The following is a 13,743-nucleotide window of genomic DNA, read 5'->3' as shown; positions in this document are numbered from 1 at the left end:
ATTACAAGGGCATAACGGATATTGGCTGAACTGTACTTACGAGCGATCTGTAAAAGGTTGTCGCACTGTTGATTGGTTAAGATGGAGACATAATATATCTGTAGTAAGAAGAGTTCAGCTGTCGGTCTTTAGTGGAGTGCCTGATAGTTAACAGATGGTGGATCTCGTGACTAAAGAGTTTAGTCAGTTATTCACGTACCATTGGAGCTTTAAGCTACAGGTCCATAAGGTCCCTTTGGTAGCTCAATGGATTCAAGTTGAGAATCAGTTCTTGGTGTTGATTTGAATTGTTCAAATTGACAAGAGATAATTTATTTATATATGATATGATCGGTATGGTGTATGAGATACATCAAGTGGAGGGTTAATGTAAATGAGATTTACATTAAGTACCATGGAATAGAAAAAGAGCTATGGTTTGTAGGTTTCATGAGATGAAATATTAAAACTATAGGTTATAAATATAGTATGATAAGTTGGTTATCATTTGTATTTATAATAATATTAATTATTGGATAATTATCTCTTTTTCTCTAATAATCAATTGAGTGAGAGGTTATTGGTAGTTTCATGGTAACCGTGAGATAAAAAGAAAAATGTTTTCCTAATTTTAGTAAGATTTGCAAAAATTGTTAATTTGAGATTTCCAATCTTAGAAAGTTCTCACGGAAAAGACTGTCAAGTAAATCAGATTTACTAAACAACAGATTGAAGAGACTAGATGATCGTGGAGTGTTCCTACATGATAGACACTCAACTAGACGATTAGTTAAACGATCGCATAGCTTTTGATAAATGATTGGGCATTGACCTATACGATAGGCTTTATCATCTCCCACTTGCTCAATCGTTTACACGATTGTTCTCCTCCGGTCTCATCCTCTAACCAAGTCCATACAGAGCCTATACTCTAGATTCTCACATCGAGAATACCAAGGTAACCTTTTTTGGTGGTGTCATACTCAACTCGACATAGTCGACGTTCTATGGAGGCCGTTTGTGGTGTTCGGAGTGTTTGTGACCTTGGTGATCGCTTTGTTCGAGTTTGATGTGATTGTGCAGTATAGCGATCATGTTGTACGAGCATTCAAGTGTTGCAGTGTTGTCGATTGTTCAAGCGTTCGTGATCGAGGGATCTTGAAAATGAGTCTTCAAAGGTATGTGAATTCTTCCCTTGATCGTGTAGTAAAGCATGTTGTAATTTCTGTTTTGCGCATAGCCTGTTGTTTCCGTTTGAGATTGTAATTGTGTATGTTCATATACGATTGAAATTTAGAACGATCATTCCGTTGCTCATTAAAATTCTCATGTCCGATTTCCTTCACAGCCCCACCAAAGGAAAAAAAATAACGAAACAGAAGGAAAGTAGGGTACAACTTCCTTTGGACAGACCAACAATTAAGTACCCTCTCTCTGGAATACATACGACATTATTTAGAGCGACGATCCAATACAACTTAGCACATGAGGTTCCACCTGCCATCTTTACAGAAATGGTGAATTTTATTTTCAATAAGAATACAGATCATGAGGTTTGGGGAAATGCACTTAGGCCATTATTCAAGTCATTTTTTCAAAAATTGATTGAACCTAGTTCATGGGTTGAGTGCGATGTAAGTTTAGATTCCTTGTTTTCTTACAATTGGATATAATGAAATCCTCTCTCCTAACTTTTACCATATTCTGGATGCAGACCATAAATATTTTGTCTCAGTTCATAAAAAATAAATTTTATAGCCGAACGGACATGTGCATGAATAAGCTCACCATCCTGCCAATTGGAATAACAGTAACTATTTACTACACTAGTGAAAAGGACTATGTTGGTTGTTTATTATGTGCTATTAATATTAAATTCGTTGTGTAGAGCCACCTTAATGCTCGAGATGGTTAAACGAATTAAAAACAAGTCGACGCTGCACGTTAAATCTTTTATTGGATAGTTAAATCTTTTATAATAATATTAATTATTCTATAATTAATTTTTTTCTCTAATAACCAATTGAGTAGGAGGTTATTGGTGGTTTCATGGTAACCGTGAGATAAAAGGAAATTTTTTTTCCTAATTTTAGAAAGTTTTGCAAAAGTGAATTTGAGATTTTCTCTCTCGGAAAAAGAATCTCACGGAAGTTGTCAAGCAAATAAGATTTACTAAGCGACAGCTTGACTAAAGTAAACGATCGTGTAGTGTTTTGTAAGCGACAGACACGGAACTAAGCGATGAGCTAAACGATCGCTTAGCTTTTGCTAGACGATCGCTTAGCTTTTGCTATACGATTGGGCATCGACCTATACGATAGGTTTCAGCCATCTCCCACTTGCTTAATCGTTTACACGATTATTGTATCCTCCGTCTTCTGCCTCAAACGAAGTCCACATAGAGCCCACCCTCTGGATTCTCACACCGATACCAAGGTAGCCTTCTTGGTGGTGTCATACTCAATGTGACATCGTCGCGGTTCTGTGGAGGTTCTTCGTGCTGTTGGGGTGTTCGTGACCGAGGCGATCACTGAGTTTGGGTGCGCGATGTTCGTGCTATGTAGCGGTCGTGTTGTTCAAGCGTTCGAGGTTGCTGTGTTCGAGCGGTTGTGATCAAGGAGCATTGGCGATGAGTCTACCAATGTGTGTAGATTTCTCCTTGATTTTTGTTTTATCATGATGTAATCTCTGTAATGAATGCATAACCATTTGTATCTATTTATGACTATAATTTGTAAAGTTCATACATGATTGTAATTTGGAATGATCTTTCCACGGTTCATGGAAATCCTCGTGATCGATTTCCTTCAATTGATATCAGAGCTAGGTTGTTCTGATATTCCAAATTACAAGTCTGTTTTGAACTTCATTTTATAGTCGTGGTGGGTTTCTGCGTTTGTGTTTAACTGTTAAGTGCATTTGTGGATGAAGTTGATGAATGTTTTGGGTTTAATTGCCTTTAGTTAAAGCTTTCTTCAATTACAAAATGTTCATTTGTAAGGGCCCCTGTGTTTTTTGGCGTAATTAATTTGAAATCGAGTATGTAATTCAAAGTGTTTGAGTCAGTCGAGTCATTCGTGATGAAGTTTCGAAGCTGGAGATGCGGTTCTCAACGAGGAAGAAGACCAAGTGTTGGTCGTATCATGTAGCCTAAAGTAAACGATCGTTGGGATTTAACTAAGTGATTGTTTAGATTTTTCTAAACGATCGTGTAGTATTTACTAAATGATCGTTTAGCTAATGCTAAGTGTTGGGGTGAATCGTTTACTCTATCGCATAATGTTGGTTTCCCGATCGCGTAGGCGTTGGAGGTAGACGAACGTAGTGGGAGCATGTGATGATCATGGTCTGTCTCTTATACACATCTAGATGTGTATAAGAGACAGAACGTAGTGGGAGCATGTGATGCTCATCGTTTAGTAAAAGGTGAACGCTAGACGGTCGTGTAGTTAGCAAGCCTCATCGCTTAATTACTACCTACACGATTGCGCGTATACAATACGGAGGCACTAGTTAAGCGATCACTTAGGCGATGGTGCTTTGCAGCATTGTAGTTGTTTAGACAATCACGGAAGGCAGGTGTTGTACGGAGCACGCTAAGCGATCATGTACCTCAAGCTTCATCGCTTAGTAAAAGGTACACAATCATATAGTATTTGCTAAACGATAGTTTAGCTCTGGGAGCATCGGTAAGCGATAGAATGAAACATTTGTTTTATCGTGTAGACGATCGCGGGGAGTTTGGTACACGATGGTTGGAGACGCATTGCTTTGCCTGAGCGGTTCAAGACCCAGTTCACCTGCTTGAACTTGAGACTCCTCATCTTTGTAATAGTTAGCTTTAATTTTGTGTTTTTAAGACAATTTTACCTGGTTCATCAACTTTTGTTGCTTATACATGTGATGTATGGTACTTATATGCCAAAATGTTTGACATACAGTTTAAAACCCACCTTAGGTTGTGCAATTATTCATACATCATGTATTATAATTGTTATAATCGAGCATGAAGAAGTTACTTGAAAGCATTCATATGCATCATGAAATATAAGAATTATATTTTGCATGTAATGAGCATTATCATGCATCATCTTTTTATTATAAGTGTTATAGTCTAAGGGTAAATGGAAGCATGTTTTGCTTGTTTCATTGCTGTTTTTGTATAAGTGTTATATAAAAGAAGTAGCAATGAATGGAAAATGCATTGAGCATGACACTTAGGCTGTTTATAAACGTTATGAATGCCTTGTATGTGTTAGCTTAGCATTGTGGTTATGGTTGTTTCCGTTTATAAGTTTTATAAAGGAAATTAGACCTAAAATCTATAATTCAGAGTTGCATGCGGACTTAGGGTGAACTTAAGTTTTTTAAAAGGGTTTTAAAATTGGATTGAGATAGATCTAAGTTCAAGTGGTGCTAAAGTGTTTAGCAACCTAGGTTAATCTTTTAAAATCGGTTTAATAGGATTAAATTGGTTGGCATAAAAGATTAAATTTGTTTTAAATCTATCTATAAGGGGCCTTTTGTCTAAGGTGGGTTCTGGCTAGGCTAGCGTTCTTAAGTTGATAGAAACATAACACCCCTACCTGGGAATCTACCTGGAAAGGTGAATTAGATAGATTTTCAACAAGCATGCAACAATTTGATCAAAGACTCTATTAAAGAGTTTAATGGATGATGATCAAAAGTTGTTTCACTATCCAAGGTAAAAGTTACTCTTAGGCAAACCTAGAAGTCACTTAGTTAAAATCCTTAGTCGTGTTTTTTTCTAAGTAAGCTAAACCCTAGGTTATAAAATACTCAGTGGGAGGAATAGATGTATCTGATATATCTATGATTCCACTCATGTTTCTCCCTGTATGGGTTTTATGCAGTTGGTCAAGATCAAGGTGAACTCCAGAAATGGATAGGGTTGCTTTAGGTTTTTCCCCAATCGGATTTTTCCCTTCGGATTGGATTTTTGGGGCGGACCTCTAGGGCCTAAAATGGCAGGTTACACTTACGGGAGATTGTTAAGTAAGTTAATGATCTCTTGGTCAAATCAATGATGACTAATGATTATAGGAGCAAGAGTTTTTCTAGTATTAATTACTGGTTGAGAACTTCTCAGTTCAGAGGAGGGATAACTGACCTCCCTTCGACGGCTTTTGTCCTAAACCTTTGAAGCGTCATTGCGAAACTAAATGTCACATGGGGTTCATATTAGTTTTGCTAAAGCTTTATTGGATGTTGTTTTGTTTTACAACGAGTATTTGCTTAAAACCTAATGTAGGTCAATGTGTTTTTTCTTTTTAACAACTCGTTAGTATTTCTATTTATTACTTTTAATATAACAGACTACATATAGTGGAAAGAATCGTGCAAAACATATTTCGTGGCAAACGACCTCAATCTCACTACTCTTCAAAAGAGGAAACAAGACAGTAAATCTGATTTATTGGTCTTGGAGACGTGTTTGGTAGAGAATGATGATTCTGCCTGGATCCTTGATTCGGGTGCTACCAATCATGTCAGTTCCTCTTACCAAGGATTCAGTTCCTGGAAAACGTTGCTACAAGGAGAGATGACTCTATGAGTCGGTACTAGTGAGGTTGTTTCAGCTGTTGCTGTAGGCAAGCTAAAGTTATTTGTTGACAAGAAATGTTATTTGTTACTGGATAATATTTTTATAGTTCTTCATATTAAGAGGAACTTAATCTTAGTTTCTTGTCTCATTGAACAAGGCTATTTCGTCTCATTTTCTGAGAATAAAGTGTTTATTTTCAAGAATGGAATGGAGATTGGTTATGGTTCAATGGAAAATAACTTATATGTACTAAGGCCGTTAGTCATAAAAGCCTTATTTAACACTGAAATGTTCAGTACGGCAACAACAACTAAAAGGCAAAAGGTTTCTCCTAAAGATAACGCTCATTTTTGGCATCCAAGGTTAGGTCATATCAACCTCAATAGGATTGAGAAGTTGGGAAAAAGTGGACTTTTAAAGAGTTTAAAAGAAAACTCCTTGCCGGCATGTGAATCATGCCTCGAAGGTAAGATGACTAAACGACCTTTTACTAAAAAAGGTTACAGAGCCAAGGAAGCCTTGGAGCTTGTACATTCAGACCTTCGTGGTTCGATGAATGTTAGAGCTCGAAATGGGTATGGATATTTCATCTCTTTCATAGATGATTATTCAAGGTTCAGGTATCTCTACCTAATGTAACGTCTGAAGCCCTTGACAGGTTCAAGGAGTATAAGGCTGAAGTTGAAAACTTGTTAGGTAAAAAGATAAAAACACTACGATCTGATAGTGGTGGAGAGTATATGGACCTCCAATTCCAGAACTATATGATAGAACATGGGATTGCGTCCCAACTTTCAGCCCCTGGTACACCTGAGCAGAATGGTGTATCAGAAAGGAGAAATAGAACCTTGTTGGACATGGTTCGGTCTATGATGAGTTATGCTCATCTTTTAGACTTGTTTTGGGGTTTTGCAGTGGAGACTGCATGTTATATCTTGAACAACGTTCCCTCAAAAAGTGTTTCTGAAACACCTTTTGAGTTATGGAGAGGCCGTAAAGGTAGTTTACACCACTTTAGGATTTGGGGCATTCCGGCACATGACCCAAAGAAGTTGGAACCGCGTTCGAAGGTTTACCTATTTGTAGGCCACCCCAAGGAAACGAGAGGTGGATATTTCTATGATCCGAGTGAGAATAAAGTGTTTTTTTTCTACAAATGCTATCTTATTGGAAGAAGACCACATGAGAGATCATAAGCCATGGAGTAAGCTCGTTTTGCGTGAGATCTCTAATGAGACTGAGACTGTTGAGGGTTCAACAAGAGTTGTTGAATAGGCTGACAGATCAACAAGAGTTGTTGAGGTCGGAACATCTAGTCAACCAGCTCAAGAGTTAAGACTACCTTGACGTAGTGAGAGGGTTATGAACCCACCAGATCGCTACATGGGTTTGACTGAAGCCCAAAACTTCATTACGAATGATGGGGTTGAGGATTTGTTGTCTTTTAAGAAAGTAATGGAAGATGTTGACAATGATGAATGGGTTAAGGCCATGAACCAGGAAATGGAGTCTATGTAGTTTAATAACATCTGAGAGCTTGTTAATTCCCCTGATGGGGTAAGACCTATTGGGTGTAAGTGGATCTTTAAGCGAAAGAGAGGTGTAGATGGAAAGGTGCAAACCTTTAAGGCTAGACTCGTGGCAAAGGGTTATATCCAGGTTGAGGGAGTTGACTATGAGAAAACTTTCTCACCTGTTGTCATGTTCAACTCTATCCGGATTTTCTTGTCCATAACCTCATTTTATGATTATGATTAATGGAAAATGGATGTCAAGACTGCCTTTTTTAATGGTAATCTTGAGGAGACCATCTATATGACTCAACCAGAGGGGTTCATAGTTCCAGATCAAGAGCAAAGAGTTTGCAAGCTTAATAGGTCCATTTATGGGCTCAAACAAGCATCTAGATCTTGGAACATCATATTTGACATTGCTGTTAAGTCGTTTGGCTTTGATTATAACGTTGGTGAGTCTTGTGTATACAAGAAGATCATCAACAGCTTAGTATCTTTCCTGGTAATGTATGTGGATGATATCCTACTTATTGGGAATGATGTAGGGTATCTGACTGACATTAAGAAATGGCTAGCTGCCTAGTTCCAAATGAAAGATTTGGGTGAGGTACAGTATGTTCTAGGGATTGAGATCATTCAGGATTGTAAGAACAAACGGTTAAACCTGTCTCAGGCATCGTACATTGATAAAATATTAATCAGGTACAGGATGTAGGATTCCAAGAGGGGTTTGTTACCCTTCCGGCATGGAATCGTTTTGTCTAAGGATCAATGTCCTAAGACACCTCAAGAGGTTGAGGAAATGAGACGGATTCCCTATGCTTCTGCTGTAGAAAGCTTGATGTATGCAATGTTGTGTACCAGACCCGACATTTTCTATGCAATAGGGATTGTCGGTCGGTATCAGTCCAATCCAGGATTTGATCACTGAAAGGCGGTCAAGACGATACTCAAGTATCTTTGAAGAACGAAGGACTACATGCTCGTGTATGGAGATAAGAATCTGATCCTTATAGGATACATGGACTCTAACTTTCAGACCGATAGAGATTCTCAAAAATCGACATCGGAGTCAGTGTCTACTTTGAATGGAGGGGTTGTAGTCTTGCGAAGCATCAAGCAAGGATGCATCGCTGACTCCACTATGGAAGTCGGATACGTAGCCGCTTGTGAAGCAGCTAAGAAGGCTATTTGGCTAAGAAAATTCCTTTCAGATTTGGAAGTTGTTCCAAATATGAATTTACTATCACTCTGTATTGTGATAACAGCGGGGCTATGGGAAATTCAAAGGAGCCTCGGAGTCATCGTCGGGGTAAGTATATCGAACGAAAATATCATCTGATTAGGGAGATTATGCATTGTGGTGATGTGATAGTCACGAAGATCGCGTCAAAGCACAACATTACTGATCATTTACAAAGGCCCTCACGGCTAAAGTGTTCGAGGGTCACCTGGAGAGTCTGGGTTTGCAGGACATGCGACATCTTGTCTAGGGTAAGTGAGAGATGATACTGGGGTATGCCCTAGTTTATTATATATTGTACATTAGTCTCCAGAGTTATTAGGATAAGTGGGAGATTGTTGGGATTGGTGTCCTAATTCTCCCGAAGTCTCGTTGTTTGTAATGATACACATTATTTGATGAATAAAATAAATGTTATTTCATTCTGGCATTTACTCATATCCAATAAACAAAGTTCCTTGGTTATCTTATATGAACTTAAGTATGTATATGTGATATACAAGTAGATCATGCCTTAAGTGATAACCTAAATAGGTATGTAGTATAAGGATTAAGGTGGGATGCCTGATCCTGGTGACACTACAGATACGGCTTGTTTTGTAGAGGTTTGTAAGTGTTGTAAACTACTACAAATGGTAGATCTTGACCATTCATGTGGAGACGTGCGAGCGGGGGTGTCCTATACAAAGAGTTTGTATAAGACCGGACCACGAGATGACTAAACTCTATATATAACGCTGTTGATACTAGAGACTTACATCTCACCTAAACGACCATAGGTGACACGACCTCAATCCTGAGTGTTTTGGGAACTCTTACCTTTGAGGGTGGTTCTTTGATTAGTATGAGTAAGAGTGGCCAAATTGCCAACTCAACATGCTTACCTTTTTTGGGACTTGTCTGATTTGGGAGTTATGAACTCAATCCACAAGATAGAATTCACTCCTTCCCAAAGCAGGGATAAGTAGAGAGATTGCTCCCTTGAGGGCACATGTAACGACTCGACTCTCTAGGACTCGAGCTAGGCCGTTACTATACACATGCATGCATAGAATTTAAAATGATACATTTTCACAACAAAATAAATGCTAAATAAATAAAGTCAAATAAAATACTTTCATTAAAACTAAATAAAAGTCAAATAACAGGGTACCCATAAATCATAATTAGAAATTTAATGAGTGTAGAAAACTGTAAAAGTTTGGAAACGAATACTAATCAGTAAGTTTCAAACATGAAGACTGAAAGTGGAAAAACATGAAAGGAATCTAAACATCATGAGCAGAAGCATAAAACTGGTCCTAGTGGCTCGATCATGGATTCCACTTGTCATTCACCAGAGCGTCCCTACTCTTACCTGAAACATAAACATGAGAAAGGGTGAGTATAAAAATACTCAGTAAGTAACCCCACTACTAGGGTTAGGCTAGACATCTATGTCCTCTAGATGCCTACCTCTAGTGGAACATATAAACTGCTCTAGTCCTCATGGGACACATACATACATGAAAAACTTATTTCTATCCTACTGTAGTTAAGTATGCCCACTACCTCTAATAAGCCCCATAGGACCCACAACCTCTAGTGAATCCCGAAGGAAACACACCCTCTGGTGAATCCCGAAGGAAACACAATCTCTTACGTACGCATAGTTATGCATGCACCTCTTTCGTATACACATAGCCCATTTTATGTGTACCTCTTTCGTACACATGGTTACATATACACATATCCCACTGAATGTGTACCTCTTTCGTACACCTGGTTAAGTATACACCTAACCCACTAAGTATGTACCTCTTTCGTACACCTAGTTATGTATACACCTCTTTCGTATACACATAACCCATTGAGTATGTACCTCTTTCGTACACCTGGTTATGTATACACCTCTTTCATATACACATAACCCACTGAGTATGTACCTCTTTCGTACACCTGGTTATGTATACACCTCTTTCGTATACACATAACCCACTGAGTATGTACCTCTTTCGTACAACCCAGATCCTCTCTATAAATGTAGGTATGCGTACCTCTTTCATACACATGGTTATGTATACACCTCTTTCGTATACACATAACCCACTGAGCGTGCACCTCTTACGTACACCCCAGTACCCTCTAGGTACATATCACTTTCATACACACCAGCCCTAGTACATCTCTTTCATGTACTAGCGCCCTTGGACGTGCATCACTTTCATGCAGTCACATAGTCTGGAAAGGAAAAGAGATTGCATCTAATTTCATATTACATATAACATTCACATAATCATGAGTCCTCTAAAATATCCTGATCAAGGTCATGTTAATTAACCTCAACATACGTAATTAATCTAGTGTTAATGATCTACACTAGTACATCACTTTCACGCACTAAACTATGTAAACAATCAAGTATTCGAGATTTCATAATATATAGTACGATTTACACATTCTCATAATAAATCGCATAACTATATGAATCAGCAAATGTCGAATCCTCATCTAAACAGTCCATTAATCTCATAACGGTTGAAATTATCCTTGTAACTAGTCTTAAAATCCTCAAAATAAATCATAAATTTATCTCCCGATACAAAGGCGATTCCAGTAGTAAGATTAGTCGAAATCCCACAACTAAATCAAGAAACCAAACACCAATAGCAACTTGAAGCAATTCCCATAATCACAGAAACACAACCTTCAAATTCAAAGCAAAAACATCGATTTTTAAATCTTTAGGCTTAATTCCAAAACACCCAATTTACATCAACCTTTGAGTTTTCCAAATAAATTTCAAACATCCATTTACTCACTTGAATAAACCACACACACCATCAGTTAGTGGGTATTCCAAAATCCTTAAGAAACTGCAACAACACTACTCAAATCTTACCTCAACCAATCAATCTATCCAAATCCGACAACCAAGACAACAGTGGCTATGAAAACGGACTGGGCTTGCACAGAACCGGTGATGCACTGCAACTCCAGCCGAGCGGATACGGCCGATCTGGGACCTGCGGCAGCGGCTCGTCGAATGGAAGCTGCTGGCCTTCGAATCCGTGCTCGATGCGAAGAACGGCGGCGTGCAGGTGAGGGGGTGCGAGGGACGGCAGACGCTCGAGACTGGAAAGGGGCGGTTGGTGGCTTTGGTCAACGGTAGTGGACATATGGTGCGGCTGGGAGAGACGACCGACGCGAGGGCAAGTGAGCAATCAGCTGGATGGCGATGGTCTGGACGAGCGGCTGGCGATGGGTGATGGCGGTGGGAAGGGAAGTTTTTTAGGGGGGCAGACGCGATGAAGGAGAGGGAAATTAGGTTTTATTTTATATAATAATAATAATAATAATAATAACTAAAAAGGAAATAAAATAACTATATTTTATTCTTTTCCTTATTCCACTTTATATTATTAAATTTATTCCCTTCCCAAAATGAAATTAATTTCTGCTATTAGTTTCCAAATTGAATGATTTCAACATCAACAATTAAATTCTCGCAATTACACTTGAAGTCCAAAATTCTAAAAATTCCGTCAAATAATAAAAATTACTAAAATTGTATTATTACTAAAAAAATGCGGGGTGTTACAGCACACACCAATGTGTGTAGATTTCTCCTTGATTTTTGTTTTATCATGTTGTAATCTCTGTAATGAATGCATAACCATTTGTTTCTATTTATGACTGTAATTTGTAAAGTTCATACATGATTGTAATTTGGAATGATCTTTTCACTGCTCATGGAAATCCTCGTGATCAATTTTCTTCAGGTTGTTCGTGTTCGATTCACTCCCATCCAATGGAATATTGTCCTCTTCTCGATTAAACTCATATGGCACCTCGTGTCGTCTATCTTCACCTGTATAATAATCATAACTCATATTCACATTTTCGTCATGGTTCAATTTTAGCGTTACAAATAGTTGAAATCTAGAAAGAACTTCCCTAAAAAGAAGGAAGCGAATATCACCGTCGTTCCGTATATACTATAGAGGGGTTTCATAGTCAAACTTATATTTAACTCTCATGATGACATCAAAATCTGAAGAACTTACATTTGTAACCCTGTAAATGTTAGCTTCAATGTAATAGGCACAATGATTCCTGTCAGCTCACCTCCAATGTACAACCTTTGTTTCTCATCCCAATCACCTGCATATAGAACAAGTACACTTTTCTGTCATCCTACAAAGCAAGAGAACATTTGTCATTAAGTTGTACAAGCAGATGAATATCAGTCCAATACACAATTTCAATGCTACTTCGCTCTCTCACACTCTCACCCTCACTCTCTCTCGTTGTTGCCCTTTCTCGTTGTCGCCTTTACTCACTCTCGCTCTTTCTCATTGTCGCTATAAACCCTTGGTAATGATCTCTCACTCTCACTTTCTCACTCCTTTTATTATGCTATTTACATACCTTTTTTGATAAATCACACAGCTTCAATGAAACAACATTCTAGAAAAAATTCGTTCTGGTTTGAAAAACCCCGTTCTGGAAAACCTCATTCAATAAAACTCCGTTCAACAAAACACTGTTGAAGTGAACCCCGTTCAACAAAAGCACAGTTGAAATGAAGTATAGATTTTAAAGAATTCACCATTGTATGTTTAGGGTATTAACAATTTTAGGTTTCGAACAGATTATTTCATGAAAATTGTCAAATCATTCATACACTGACAAGCAATTGAAGGAACTCTTATCAAAGAGAACCTATGAGCGGAAGCAAGATCGTACCAAATTCATGGTGAAAGAATTACAAGCATTCACAAATATACAAACGAGTGATGCATTTCAGAACAAATTACGGCATGCTTCCATAAATAAATAAAAAGGGACGAGAGATATACCTTTTGAAGAACTCTTCTTCTAACTTTCTCTCGCTCTCATGAAGCCTTGGACCAACACCTCTCGCTGTTGCTACGAACACCAACCCAATCGTCTAGTGTATCGTCGGGTCAATCACGAACAACCTTCTCCACAAACAAGAAGCCTCTCAAACACCACCACTCAACGAGTTTGGTATTCTCAGAGTGAAAATCCAGAAGGCATGGGCTATGTTGGATTTGGTAGAGGGAAGGAGGAATACACGATCGCACTATATGACCAAGCAAGTGGGAAAGGGAAAGTGTCTATCGCATAGACTTGTGCTTGATTGTTTAGTAAAGGTACACAATCGTTTAGTAAAACAGATTTGATCGTTTAGACGATTGTTTAGAGAAGCTCGCTTATGCACGCGATCGCTTAGTAAAATCTTACCCAATCGTTTAGTCAACAGCGCGTGTATACGATCGTTTAGACAAACACTTAAAGCTATCGTGTAGTCTCTCATGAGCTAAACGATAGGTTGTGTACTCAAAAGAAGCGATGCAACGATTCCATTCCAAAATGAAAATGTTTTTCATTTTATCCTTCAGTTATGAAAACTGAATAAAACCTCCCACTTTCAC

At 38.3% G+C, this 13,743-nt stretch overlaps 1 long non-coding RNA gene across 1 annotated transcript; it reads right to left on the bottom strand.

The window, feature by feature from the left end:
• Positions 1–9,402: 9,402 nt before the first annotated feature.
• LOC120078126 lies at positions 9,403–11,611 on the bottom strand. The gene is made up of 2 exons (XR_005481926.1): positions 11,184–11,611; positions 9,403–9,659 (listed from the first exon to the last, which is right to left on the bottom strand). It is a non-coding gene; the product is annotated as an uncharacterized LOC120078126 (long non-coding RNA).
• Between the last annotated feature and the right edge of the window lie 2,132 nt (positions 11,612–13,743).

This window comes from Benincasa hispida, chromosome 5 (assembly GCF_009727055.1).
Source record: "Benincasa hispida cultivar B227 chromosome 5, ASM972705v1, whole genome shotgun sequence".
Lineage (NCBI taxonomy): Eukaryota > Viridiplantae > Streptophyta > Magnoliopsida > Cucurbitales > Cucurbitaceae > Benincasa > Benincasa hispida.
The sequence above is the reverse complement of the archived record's forward strand: the minus strand, read 5'-3'. Positions and strand labels throughout refer to the sequence as shown.